Here is a 15,269-nt window from a genome sequence, read left to right as displayed (position 1 = left end):
GAGAGCAACCCAACAACTTAGCACCTATTTACCTGGTATTATTCAGTACACTGACCTATAAATACGGTCTATTGAGTGAAATAAAACATATTAGCATTTTTTGTCTATTGATAATGTCTCTAAGAGAAACTAAACATCAATAGTGGTACCTAAGGCAATTGGTAGTCTACTGAGAGCAACACAACATCTATACATTAATATAACTTGTCTATTCATAAACCTTCTGGTAAGAACATAACCATTGCACCTTAGTACAGTAGGCTAAACATATGTTCACCTAAGAAAACCATATTATGTTATGCATGATACCCTAGCTTATTGATAATGTCCTCTGAGAGAAACATAATAATGGTACAATAGTACACTAGGCTATTGATGTGAATCACTAAGAACAAATTCCTATCATCCAATGAGACCAACATGGCATTTCATAATAACATCTTAGGCAATGATACAGTTCACTAGGATTAACACAACAGTTTTCAATAAGTAATCTAGCCTTTTGATCAAATGTCATTGGAAGAGCTACCAATTGTACAACAGTAACTCAGGCAATTGATACCGTCTAATCAGATCAACACGTAAGTTACACATATGTTACACAATACGATTCACACTGTCCTTTGAGAGCAACATAATAGTAATACATCAGAACCCTAAGCCATCGATATGGTCAACTGAGAGCAACACAACATTATTCTAAAGATCCAAACCAATTAGTAGCAACATGTATACTGAAAGCAACTGAACAGTTGTACAATCCAGTTTTATAACAGTACTCAAGGCAAATGATGATGCTGTTGATACCAAGTTCCAATGCTAATGGTACGGTCTACTAAGAACAACAAAACAGTCATACATTCGTACCCGACACAATTCAAACTTTCCACTGAGAGCAACCCAACAACTTAGCACCTATTTACCTGGTATTATTCAGTACACTGACCTATGAATACTGTCTATTGAGTGAAATAAAACAGCTACACATTAGCATTTTTTGTCTATTGATAATGTCTTTGAGAGAAACTTAACATCAATAGTGGTACCTAAGGCAATTGGTAGTCCTCTGAGAGCAACACAACATCTATACATTAATATAACTTGTCTATTCATAAACCTTCTGGTAAGAACATAACCATTGCACCTTAGTACAGTAGGCTAAACACATGTTCACCTAAGGAAACCATATTGTTATAAATGATACCCTAGCTTATTGATAAGGTCCTCTGAGAGAAACATAACAATTGTACAATAGTACACTAGGCTATTGATTTGAATCACTAAGAACAAATTCCCATCATCCAATGAGACCAACATGGCATTTCATAATAACATCTTAGGCAATGATACAGTTCACTACGATTAACACAACAGTTTTCAATAAGCAATATAGCCTTTTGATCAAATGTCATTGGAAGAGCTACCAATTGTACAATAGTAACTCAGGCAATTGATACCGTCTAATCAGGGAAACACGTAAGTTAAACATATGTTACACAATACGATTCACAATGTCCTTTGAGAGCAACATAATAGTAATACATCAGAACCCTAAGCCATCGATATGGTCAACTGAGACCAACAAAACATTATTCTAAAGAACCAAACCAATTGGTAGCTATACTAAAAGCAACTGAACAGTTGTACAATCCAGTTTCATAACAGTACTCAAGGCAAATGATGATGCAGTTGATACCAAGTATCCAATGCTATTAGTACGGTCTACTAAGAACAACAAAACAGTCATACATTCGTACCCGACACAATTCAAACTTTCCACTGAGAGCAACCCAACAACTTAACACCTATTTACCTGGTATTATTCAGTACACTGACCTATGAATACGGTCTACTGAGTGAAATAAAACAGCTACCCATTAGTATTTTTTGTCTATTGATAATGTCACTGAGAGAAACTTAACATCAATAGTGGTACCTAAGGCAATTGGTAGTCTTCTGAGAGCAACACAACATCTATACATTAATATAACTTGTCTATTCATAAACCTTCTGGTAAGAACATAACCATTGCACCTTAGTACAGTAGGCTAAACATATGTTCACCTAAGAAAACCATATTATGTTATGCATGATACCCTAGCTTATTGATAATGTCCTCTGAGAGAAACATAATAATTGTACAATAGTACACTAGGCTATTGATGTGAATCACTAAGAACAAATTCCTATCATCCAATGAGACCAACATGGCATTTCATAATAACATCTTAGGCAATGATACAGTTCACTAGGATTAACACAACAGTTTTCAATAAGTAATCTAGCATTTTGATCAAATGTCATTGGAAGAGCTACCAATTGTACAACAGTAACTCAGGCAATTGATACCGTCTAATCAGGGAAACACGTAAGTTAAACATATGTTACACAATACGATTCACAATGTCCTTTGAGAGCAACATAATAGTAATACATCAGAACCCTAAGCCATCGATATGGTCAACTGAGACCAACAAAACATTATTCTAAAGAACCAAACCAATTGGTAGCTATACTAAAAGCAACTGAACAGTTGTACAATCCAGTTTCATAACAGTACTCAAGGCAAATGATGATGCAGTTGATACCAAGTATCCAATGCTATTGGTACGGTCTACTAAGAACAACAAAACAGTCATACATTCGTACCCGACACAATTCAAACTTTCCACTGAGAGCAAACCAACAACTTAGCACCTATTTACCTGGTATTATTCAGTACACTGACCTATGAATACGGTCTACTGAGTGAAATAAAACAGCTACCCATTAGTATTTTTTGTCTATTGATAATGTCACTGAGAGAAACTTAACATCAATAGTGGTACCTAAGGCAATTGGTAGTCTTCTGAGAGCAACACAACATCTATACATTAATATAACTTGTCTATTCATAAACCTTCTGGTAAGAACATAACCATTGCACCTTAGTACAGTAGGCTAAACATATGTTCACCTAAGAAAACCATATTATCTTATGCATGATACCCTAGCTTATTGATAATGTCCTCTGAAAGAAACATAATAATTGTACAATAGTACACTAGGCTATTGATGTGAATCACTAAGAACAAATTCCTATCATCCAATGAGACCAACATGGCATTTCATAATAACATCTTAGGCAATGATACAGTTCACTACGATTAACACAACAGTTTTCAATAAGTAATCTAGCATTTTGATCAAATGTCATTGGAAGAGCTACCAATTGTACAACAGTAACTCAGGCAATTGATACCGTCTAATCAGGGAAACACGTAAGTAAACATATGTTACACAATACGATTCACACTGTCCTTTGAGAGCAACATAATAGTAATACATCAGAACCCTAAGCCATCGATATGGTCAACTGAGACCAACACAACATTATTCTAAAGAACCAAACCAATTGGTAGCTATACTAAAAGCAACTGAACAGTTGTACAATCCAGTTTCATAACAGTACTCAAGGCAAATGATGATGCAGTTGATACCAAGTATCCAATGCTATTGGTACGGTCTACTAAGAACAACAAAACAGTCATACATTCGTACCCGACACAATTCAAACTTTCCACTGAGAGCAAACCAACAACTTAGCACCTATTTACCTGGTATTATTCAGTACACTGACCTATGAATACTGTCTATTGAGTGAAATAAAACAGCTACACATTAGTATTTTTTGTCTATTGATAATGTCACTGACAGAAACTTAACATCAATAGTGGTACCTAAGGCAATTGGTAGTCCTCTGAGAGCAACACAGCATCTACACATTAATATAACTTGTCTATTCATAAACCTTCTGGTAAGAACATAACCATTGCACCTTAGTACAGTAGGCTAAACATATGTTCACCTAAGAAAACCATATTATCTTATGCATGATACCCTAGCTTATTGATAATGTCCTCTGAAAGAAACATAATAATTGTACAATAGTACACTAGGCTATTGATGTGAATCACTAAGAACAAATTCCTATCATCCAATGAGACCAACATGGCATTTCATAATAACATCTTAGGCAATGATACATTTCACTAGGATTTACACAACAGTTTTCAGTAAGTAATCCAGCCTTTTGATCAAATGTCATTGGAAGAGCTACCAATTGTACAACAGTAACTCAGGCAATTGATACCGTCTAATCAGAGCAACACGTAAGTTACACATATGTTACACAATACGATTCACACTGTCCTTTGAGAGCAACATAATAGTAATACATCAGAACCCTAAGCCATCGATATGGTGAACTGAGACCAACACAACATTATTCTAAAGAACCAAACCAATTGGTAGCTATACTAAAAGCAACTGAACAGTTGTACAATCCAGTTTCATAACAGTACTCAAGGCAAATGATGATGCAGTTGATACCAAGTATCCAATGCTATTGGTACGGTCTACTAAGAACAACAAAACAGTCATACATTCATACCCGACACAAATTAAACTTTCCACTGAGAGCAACCCAACAACTTAGCACCTATTTACCTGGTATTATTCAGTTCACTGACCTATGAATACTGTCTATTGAGTGAAATAAAACAGCTACACATTAGTATTTTTTGTCTATTGATAATGTCACCGAGAGAAACTTAACATCAATAGTGGTACCTAAGGCAATTGGTAGTCCTCTGAGAGCAACACAGCATCTACACATTAATATACTTCTCTATTTATAAACCTTCTGGTAAGAACATAACCATTGCACCTTAGTACAGTAGGCTAAACATATGTTCACCTAAGAATACCATATTGTTAGGAATGATACCCTAGCTTATTGATAAAGTCCTCTGAGAGAAACATAATAATTGTACAATAGTACACTAGGCTATTGATGTGAATCACTAAGAACAAATTCCTATCATCCAATGAGACCAACATGGCATTTCATAATAACATCTTAGGCAATGATACAGTTCACTAGGATTTACACAACAGTTTTCAGTAAGTAATCTAGCCTTTTGATCAAATGTCATTGGAAGAGCTACCAATTGTACAACAGTAACTCAGGCAATTGATACCATCTAATCAGAGCAACACGTACGATACACATATGTTACACAATACGATTCACACTGTCCTTTGAGAGCAACATAATAGTGATACATCAGAACCCTAAGCCATCGATATGGTCAACTGAGAGCAACACAACATTATTCTAAAGAACCAAACCAATTGGTAGCTATACTAAAAGCAACTGAACAGTTGTACAATCCAGTTTTATAACAGTACTCAAGGCAAATGATGATGCAGTTGATACCAAGTATCCAATGCTATTGGTACGGTCTACTGAGAACAACAAAACAGTCATACATTCGTACCCGACACAAATTAAACTTTTTACTGAGAGCAACCCAACAACTTAGCACCTATTTACATGGTATTATTCAGTACACTGACCTATGAATACTGTCTATTGAGTTAAATAAAACAGCTACACATTAGTATTTTTTGTCTATTGATAATGTCACTGAGAGAAACTTAACATTAATTGTGGTACCTAAGGCAATTGGAAGTCTTCTGAGAGCAACACAACATCTATGCATTAATATAACTTGTCTATTCATAAACCTTCTGGTACGAACATAACCATTGCACCTTAGTACAGTAGGCTAAACATATGTTCACCTAAGAAAACCATATTATCTTATGCATGATACCCTAGCTTATTGATAATGTCATCTGAGAGAAACATAATAATTGTACAATAGTACACTAGGCTATTGATGTGAATCACTAAGAACAAATTCCTATCATCCAATGAGACCAACATGGCATTTCATAATAACATCTTAGGCAATGATACAGTTCACTACGATTAACACAACAGTTTTCAATAAGTAATCTAGCCTTTTGATCAAATGTCATTGGAAGAGCTACCAATTGTACAACAGTAACTCAGGCAATTGATACCGTCTAATCAGGGAAACACGTAAGTTAAACATATGTTACACAATACGATTCACACTGTCCTTTGAGAGCAACATAATAGTGATACATCAGAACCCTAAGCCATCGATATGGTCAACTGAGACCAACACAACATTATTCTAAAGAACCAAACCAATTGGTAGCTATACTAAAAGCAACTGAACAGTTGTACAATCCAGTTTTATAACAGTACTCAAGGCAAATGATGATGCTGTTGATACCAAGTATCCAATGCTATTGGTACGGTCTACTAAGAACAACAAAACAGTCATACATTCCTACCCGACACAAATTAAACTTTCCACTGAGAGCAACCCAACAACTTAGCACCTATTTACATGGTATTATTCAGTACACTGACCTATGAATACTGTCTATTGAGTTAAATAAAACAGCTACACATTAGTATTTTTTGTCTATTGATAATGTCACTGAGAGAAACTTAACATTAATTGTGGTACCTAAGGCAATTGGAAGTCTTCTGAGAGCAACACAACATCTATACATTAATATAACTTGCCTATTCATAAACCTTCTGGTACGAACATAACCATTGCACCTTAGTACAGTAGGCTAAACATATGTTCACCTAAGAAAACCATATTATCTTATGCATGATACCCTAGCTTATTGATAATGTCCTCTGAGAGAAAAATAATAATTGTACAATAGTATACTAGGCTATTGATGTGAATCACTAAGAACAAATTCCTATCATCCAATGAGACCAACATGGCATTTCATAATAACATCTTAGGCAATGATACAGTTCACTAGGATTTACACAACAGTTTTCAATAAGTAATCTAGCCTTTTGATCAAATGTCATTGGAAGAGCTACCAATTGTACAATAGTAACTCAGGCAATTGATACCGTCTAATCAGAGCAACACATAAGTTACACATATGTTACACAATACGATTCACACTGTCCTTTGAGAGCAACATAATAGTAATACATCAGAACCCTAAGCCATCGATATGGTCAACTGAGACCAACACAACATTATTCTAAAGAACCAAACCAATTGGTAGCTATACTAAAAGCAACTGAACAGTTGTACAATCCAGTTTCATAACAGTACTCAAGGCAAATGATGATGCAGTTGATACCAAGTATCCAATGCTATTGGTACGGTCTACTAAGAACAACAAAACAGTCATACATTCATACCCGACACAAATTAAACTTTCCACTGAGAGCAAACCAACAACTTAGCACCTATTTACCTGGTATTATTCAGTTCACTGACCTATGAATACTGTCTATTGAGTGAAATAAAACAGCTACACATTAGTATTTTTTGTCTATTGATAATGTCACCGAGAGAAACTTAACATCAATAGTGGTACCTAAGGCAATTGGTAGTCTTCTGAGAGCAACACAACATCTATACATTAATATAACTTGTCTATTCATAAACCTTCTGGTAAGAACATAACCATTGCACCTTAGTACAGTAGGCTAAACATATGATCACTTAAGAAAACCATATTATGTTATGCATGATACCCTAGCTTATTCATAAGGTCCTCTGAGAGAAACATAATAATGGTACAATAGTACACAAGGCTATTGATGTGAATCACTAAGAACAAATTCCTATCATCCAATGAGACCAACATGGCATTTCATAATAACATCTTAGGCAATGATACAGTTCACTAGGATTTACACAACAGTTTTCAGTAAGTAATCCAGCCTTTTGATCAAATGTCATTGGAAGAGCTACCAATTGTACAACAGTAACTCAGGCAATTGATACCGTCTAATCAGAGCAACACGTAAGTTACACATATGTTACACAATACGATTCACACTGTCCTTTGAGAGCAACATAATAGTAATACATCAGAACCCTAAGCCATCGATATGGTGAACTGAGACCAACACAACATTATTCTAAAGAACCAAACCAATTGGTAGCTATACTAAAAGCAACTGAACAGTTGTACAATCCAGTTTCATAACAGTACTCAAGGCAAATGATGATGCAGTTGATACCAAGTATCCAATGCTATTGGTACGGTCTACTAAGAACAACAAAACAGTCATACATTCATACCCGACACAAATTAAACTTTCCACTGAGAGCAACCCAACAACTTAGCACCTATTTACCTGGTATTATTCAGTTCACTGACCTATGAATACTGTCTATTGAGTGAAATAAAACAGCTACACATTAGTATTTTTTGTCTATTGATAATGTCACTGAGAGAAACTTAACATCAATAGTGGTACCTAAGGCAATTGGTAGTCTTCTGAGAGCAACACAACATCTATACATAAAGATAACTTGTCTATTCATAAACCTGCTGGTAAGAACATAACCATTGCACCTTAGTACAGTAGGCTAAACATATGATCACTTAAGAAAACCATATTATGTTATGCATGATACCCTAGCTTATTCATAAGGTCCTCTGAGAGAAACATAATAATGGTACAATAGTACACAAGGCTATTGATGTGAATCACTAAGAACAAATTCCTATCATCCAATGAGACCAACATGGCATTTCATAATAACATCTTAGGCAATGATACAGTTCACTAGGATTAACACAACAGTTTTCAGTAAGTAATCTAGCCTTTTGATCAAATGTCATTGGAAGAGCTACCAATTGTACAACAGTAACTCAGGCAATTGATACCGTCTAATCAGAGCAACACGTAAGTTACACATATGTTACACAATATGATTCACATTGTCCTTTGAGAGCAACATATTAGTAATATATCAGAACCCTAAGCCATCGATATGGTCAACTGAGACCAACACAACATTATTCTAAAGAACCAAACCAATTGGTAGCTATACTGAAAGCAACTGAACAGTTGTACAATCCAGTTTTATAACAGTACTCAAGGCAAATGATGATGCAGTTGATACCAAATATCCAATGCTATTGGTACGGTCTACTAAGAACAACAAAACAGTCATATATTAGTACCCGACACAATTCATACTTTCCACTGAGAGCAACCCAACAACTTAGCACCTATTTACCTGGTATTAATCAGTACACTGACCTATGAATACGGTCTATTGAGTGAAATAAACCAGCTACACATTAGTATTTTTTGTCTATTGATAATGTCACTGAGAGAAACTTAACATCAATAGTGGTACCTAAGGCAATTGGTAGTCTTCTGAGAGCAACACAACATCTATACATAAAGATAACTTGTCTATTCATAAACCTGCTGGTAAGAACATAACCATTGCACCTTAGTACAGTAGGCTAAACATATGATCACTTAAGAAAACCATATTATGTTATGGTATACTAAGAGCAACAAAACAGTGATTCATTCATACCCGACACAATTTATTTTTTCCACTGAGAGCAACCCAACAGTTATGTACCTGTACTCAGGATATTGAAACTGTCAATATGGGAGCAACATTATATTTATTAATATGAACTGGTCAATTGCTATAGTCCACTGAGAGCAACTTTACAGCTATATCACTGGTATTCATCAACTGGGCATGAAATATAAACTTTGATAAGACCCCTGGAACAAACCAAGAGGTAAAAGGTCTTTTTTATTCGACCATTTGATGCCTTGTAGCGATAACTTTTATATGTGGAGCAGAAAAAAATTTCCCTAGGGCAGAAAGTAAAAAAAATTGAAAAAAATGTGCAAAATTGACACATTTCAAACCAAATCAAATTTCAAATCCTATAGAATTTTATGTTTAAAATTAACAAACTTTGAGATGAGGTATAAGTAGTAGAAATTCAGATAAGAAGTTTCATTAAAAAAAGCTAGGACAGAACAAATTAGACCCGGTTTCGTTGAGTGATTTTCCCATCGATGAAAATGAAGGGAGGGTAATTGGAGGGTTATAATTTCTTACACCTTTACAAAGACATGAAATCATTAAAAAAGGATGGATACTCTAAGTATTCCGGTCTCTGTAGACTTAGGCAAGACCACAAATGAGCTACATCGTGATGGAAACGAATAAGTGGCATCAACGAAACCTGTATTTTAACAGTTTTATAAAACATACGCTTTTGGAACCCAAGATGGGCGATGATTATAAAAAAAAAGCCTCCCTCATCTATTTCATCAACAATAAAAAGGGAAAAAATGCTTCCCTCTCACATCCATTTCTAGAAAATTTTACCCGAGAACCATTATTTCAACTTTATGTGGCCTTAGTTCATTAACTAAACTCTCAGAGTATTATAAATGAAATAGAATTTACTGTTAAATGCTTTGAGACTAACTTGAGACCAGGAAAATAATGACTTGCTTGGTTTCTAAGAGAGAAAATTAAATATAAGCATACCCACCCATAAAAACAAATGGGTTTCACAGGTTGAAAAACAAACTCAACACCATCCAGGAAGTTGTATCATTATGCGTGTCTAAAAAAAAAATAGTTCCATTAAATTCAATGTGATCATTCCACTAAAGTGATAGTTTTCCTAGCAAATGAGTCCAGAATCAATACTATAGGCCTAAGATAAGATACCATAAAAAGAAACGAGATATCTGTGATAACCCCTAGTGATACCCGGCTCTAATGTGAAAATACATAAAGGCAAAGTCATCATTTTAACAGGAGGTTGATGTTTGTTTTGTAAAAAAAAAACCAAATCATATTGTATAGCATGTCTAAAAAAAGAGTGTGATAAAATTTCAAGCAGCTCTGATGAATAGTTGCTGAGAAATCTCTGATGACTATTTGTTTGAAATGTAAGGCTACAAATAAATAAAGGTGTCATTTAACAGGAAGTTGACATCTCATTAGTACAATCAAAGTACTGAAAGTACTGATAGGCGGAAGCATGATTGCAAGTTGTCAATGTCATAGTGTTATTATAACTATTTTCTTTTTAAGAATTAGTTTGATAACATAAAACACTATAATTCTAATATGTCAATTAAGGTATATACATGAAGTAAATGTGGAAATACTCTGTTACTGCACCAGATTAGTCTGGATCATGCCTTAAATAAAGATTAAACAAGCATTCTTAGAGTATTGCATAAGCAATACACGTCCCCTACCGGTTTGTATTATTCTATGAAAGCTTCCAAGCACACAACTATTTCAGAGCTATTGTAAACGAGATGTCATGCTTTAATCAGAGATAAAAGAACAGAGGAAATTAAAACTATATAGTTGATATAGAAATTAAATAGGAAATGGGTAAAATCATACTCTTTATTTCATCTCCTGTAATTTCGCCAAGTCTATTCTGTATTCGCTGGTAAAAATTTGTGAAAACAATGCACTGTTATGCACAATATCATTTCTTACCGTCTTCTGTACCCCGAATCAAACCAAACAGTTAAACAGCCCAAACCGACAACGAACCCGATTGTAATAATAATACAAAAAAAACCCTGCCGATTAAATTTACAACACAATGCTTGACACTATTTTATAGAATTCATTTGTTTGTTAGAAATGATAAAAGGAATGGTACAGGAAATGAATGGTACAAGTAACGCACAGTATACTGACTACATACTGACCTCGTTTATTCAGTTACACACCGAACCCGATAACGAACCCGAACATTAAAAAATTGGAATATAAAAAATTAATTTTAAAATATGTCAATCAGACGCTACAAAAGTGTAAACTTGATCTGTAGTTTGACATTTTGAAGCTGTTCAGCAAGTTTCATATTATTCCTCAAATGCATAAAGAAAAAAAGTGTGGAAAACTGAAGTGGGACAGACAGACGGACGGACTGACGGACGGACAGACGGACGGACGGACGGACAGACGGACTGACGGACGCAGAGGAAAGCTATAGTCCCCTCCGGTGAAACCGGTAGGGGACTAATAAGAAGAGCAATTTAAACATCAAAACATTTATTTTGTGAAGTACATTCGTATAACAGTTGATACTCATATGCAAGCTAAAATTACAGAAATACATTTTCATTTATTATGCCGATTTATTAAAAATGTTCATTTTGACATCAACATGCTGAAAGAATATTATAGTATTAGAATTTAGTAAACTGAACTTCTGAAAATGTAGTATTTTATTCTTTACAATAATGTTTCACAAAAATGCAGAAGTTACATGTGTACATCACTTGATTACAGTATTTTACAGAATCAAGTAGTATGTGTGTCACTTTGCTTACCTGAGAAGCAATAGCCATTGAGAAATCAGCTTCATAGAATAATACACAAAATATCTAGACAATGTGTTGTAAAAAGGTAATCAATAAAGAGATTTTGATGTTTTCTTAATATATTCTCCAGTTTAACAGAAACAGGATGATTTCAGAGTCATTTTATATGTGGATAATTGCAGACCTCTAATTGATCCTCAGATTGCAGTTCATACATTTTGTTGACAAATGTTTAAAACTTAGAAAGAATGTATTTACTTACTGTACTGTATACCAAACATATTTTACAAAGATCAAACATATATGCAAATGTTGAGAATTAAAATACAATGTAAAAGCCCAGTAATTTATGGATAACTATATAATGATAATCAATAATGTACAAATCATCTGTCCTTTACAATTGCTCCATGTTGTACTGTCAAATCACAGGTCTCTAGTATTGAAGACATTTGAACTTTTAACTTGAAAGTTTTTATTTTAATACAAATGGAATCTTCAAGAGAACTTCCACCATTACAGAACATAGACTTTCAAAGAATCCCTTTATGGCTGCATGCCGTAATGGTGTTTTTGGAAAGCGTGTAATCCTGGAGTGTGCCATTTGTGGTAACAACAATTTCAATTCACTAGTGTTGTCTTGCATCCATTATACCAATGACAACTGTCTTTTTCAGCAGGATATTCTAAAATGTGTTGATGAATGGATATGTTATCAAGCAATTTTTCATTACAATATACTTGACCTCCAATAAAGAAAACATGGATTTTAAAAAAAAAATTAATCTATAAAATATTTTGAATTTATATGTGTTTTACCTTAAACAATTTATTTTCAAAAGTAAACATGTATTTTGCAAAAAAAAGGATGAGATATATAGGAAGATCACACAATATGAATTATCAATAATTGTAAGGTTATTTTGGTATATTACATACAAGTAATGGAAAATATAGTGAATGAACTGTAAATGAAAGTTTAATTTTTTTTCTCCAAAATTCTTCTTCAGTTTTTAATTGCATTTAGTACAAGAATATTTACTATATTATTAAAGATATGACAACAAGATATCTGTGAGTCAATGCTCACTAGTGATACCCCTGCTCTGATGTGTATACAAAAAAGCATCGTTAACATTACATGTAATGGGAAGTTGGCATCAAATATTTTGAAAAATCAATCCTACCGAATGGCATACCTTAACAAAGACTGAGTTAAAATTTCAAGCACCTGCGAATGTTGCTGAGATATCTTTGACGAAATTTGGGTTAAAGACAAACAGACACACAAGGGTAAAACAATATACCCCCTCTCCTTCCGAGCATAGGTATAATTAGTTCATACTTAAACAAGAAAACCATGGGGAATATCGTATTTAAATTTAGTTGTATTTACTAACCTTGAAAATGGCATTAAGGCCATTAAGACGAGGATTCCAGCATATTTTCAGATGCCCTGCTTCCATTTAAAAGTTGCAAACGTGCAATGTTTGTCCCTCTACAAAAGTGCTGAACTGGGAAGCCAACACCGCATTTTTATAGCATCCGTCTTTTTCTTTGTTTGCTTGAATTTAGCTGTGCGCCCAATTTTGGCAACTCTGCCCTTCACCAGAGATGAAGAATGATGTTGACCTCTCATTGTCTCCTCTTGTCAGTTAATGTTAATCAGTTTCTTGACATTCATCTGAAAGAACTTATACATACAGAACAAATATATATATGTTAGGTTATTATTTATAATCATTGTCAGGTATATAATTGAGTCTTTTTGGAATTGCAATTAATCATGAACATGGTAGATCAAAGATATACCGGTATGTAGTCCAAGTTCTCATGAATTGAAAATTTAAAAACAAAAGATGCAGTCATCAAAATTGTCATATAAATTATGATGTAGAGAAATTTCCATAGGAAATTTTAGTCACTTTCATTATAGAGTAATGATAAGGTAATTATGAGATACAACTAAATACAGTAGGTAAAAGGATAAATCATATTAATTTTTTTTAAATGTTCAATTAAATATCTTTGTAATAGCCTATCTGGAATATTTATTATATCAACCAATGAATTGTATCTTGTATGATACTTAAAAGCTATATTTGAGATATTTTTAGAGAAAATCCATTTGCATTATTCATGAGTCATTTTTAAACCAAGCTGAATATTGTAATGTTTTGTAAGCAAAATGAATGAACCCTATATCATACAGTGCAGTTCGTAACATATTATAAAATCACCAAATGAACATATAGATCTGCAAAGATGTCACAAAATATTAAAGGTTTAAAAAAAGGAAATGTTATCTTCTTTTTTATGGGATTCCATTGTGCTAAATTTTAATCTTTATAGATATCCTGTAGGCCTCGCCTTGTACAGTATTCATAACAAAAGACCGACATTTCAGAATTATCGATGAATGCCTAACACAAACAATATAAATTCTTTCATAAAATTTATGTACTTATCTTAGATTTCTCTGATTCTAACCCCGCTTTTATATTGTGACATGTCTCCTCCGCACGTCACAATATACAAGCGGGGATTAGAGTCAGGGGAATTTCGGATTAAGAATGTACCAGCTCCTCTATCAAGATTATTGTAACATGAAAATCTAAAATGATATGAGGCAAACGTTTATACAATGAGAAATAACACAATAATTACATAACTTACCTCCTTACGTATGTCGAAGATGGACAGTCACCAGTTGTTCCCAACGTGGGTTTGTTGACAAAAATTTTACACTGCATAACGTTATGCAGTATTGTCTGAGATTACTACGCAATACGTTGGTATGTTTACAAATAATTTATAGGCATTATATCATTCTAACAATCTTTTTAAATAGATTTATTCACACCCTTGTTTTTTTAAAAAACCATTCATTACCTGTTTCCCTATCAATTTTTCCTTCTGTACTAAAAGCACGCAATTTCAAATTGAACTATATTTTCCCTCGGAATTTCATCTACAGGTATCAGACTCCGTGCTTATCCTTTGTTTATGTCGCATACCATCGCAAGAGTTATCGTTCGTTCCTGTACTATCTAAAACGAAAACTCATATATAGATCTACCACTTGCTATCTTTGTTATAGGCATTTTCAATGGATAATTAAAAACGATGAAGTAAAAATTTAGAAACATACCACAGTTCTATTATCAAAAACGATGTTTAAACGGGGGTCAAACAGGGGGGGGGGGTGTTATAG

The 15,269-nt window shown here is 33.9% G+C and overlaps 1 protein-coding gene and 1 long non-coding RNA gene across 2 annotated transcripts in view; one reads left to right on the top strand and one right to left on the bottom strand.

The window, feature by feature from the left end:
- The window catches only part of LOC105345716 (uncharacterized), a 153,742-nt gene that overhangs the window by 58,977 nt on the left and 79,496 nt on the right, over positions 1–15,269 (top strand). The window lies entirely within an intron of this gene.
- On the bottom strand, positions 11,937–14,938 carry LOC109618854 (uncharacterized). The gene is made up of 3 exons (XR_010707552.1): positions 14,732–14,938; positions 13,456–13,739; positions 11,937–12,741 (listed from the first exon to the last, which is right to left on the bottom strand). It is a non-coding gene; the product is annotated as an uncharacterized lncRNA (long non-coding RNA).

This window comes from Magallana gigas, chromosome 1 (genome assembly GCF_963853765.1).
Source record: "Magallana gigas chromosome 1, xbMagGiga1.1, whole genome shotgun sequence".
NCBI classification, from domain to species: domain Eukaryota; kingdom Metazoa; phylum Mollusca; class Bivalvia; order Ostreida; family Ostreidae; genus Magallana; species Magallana gigas.
The sequence above is the reverse complement of the archived record's forward strand: the minus strand, read 5'-3'. Positions and strand labels throughout refer to the sequence as shown.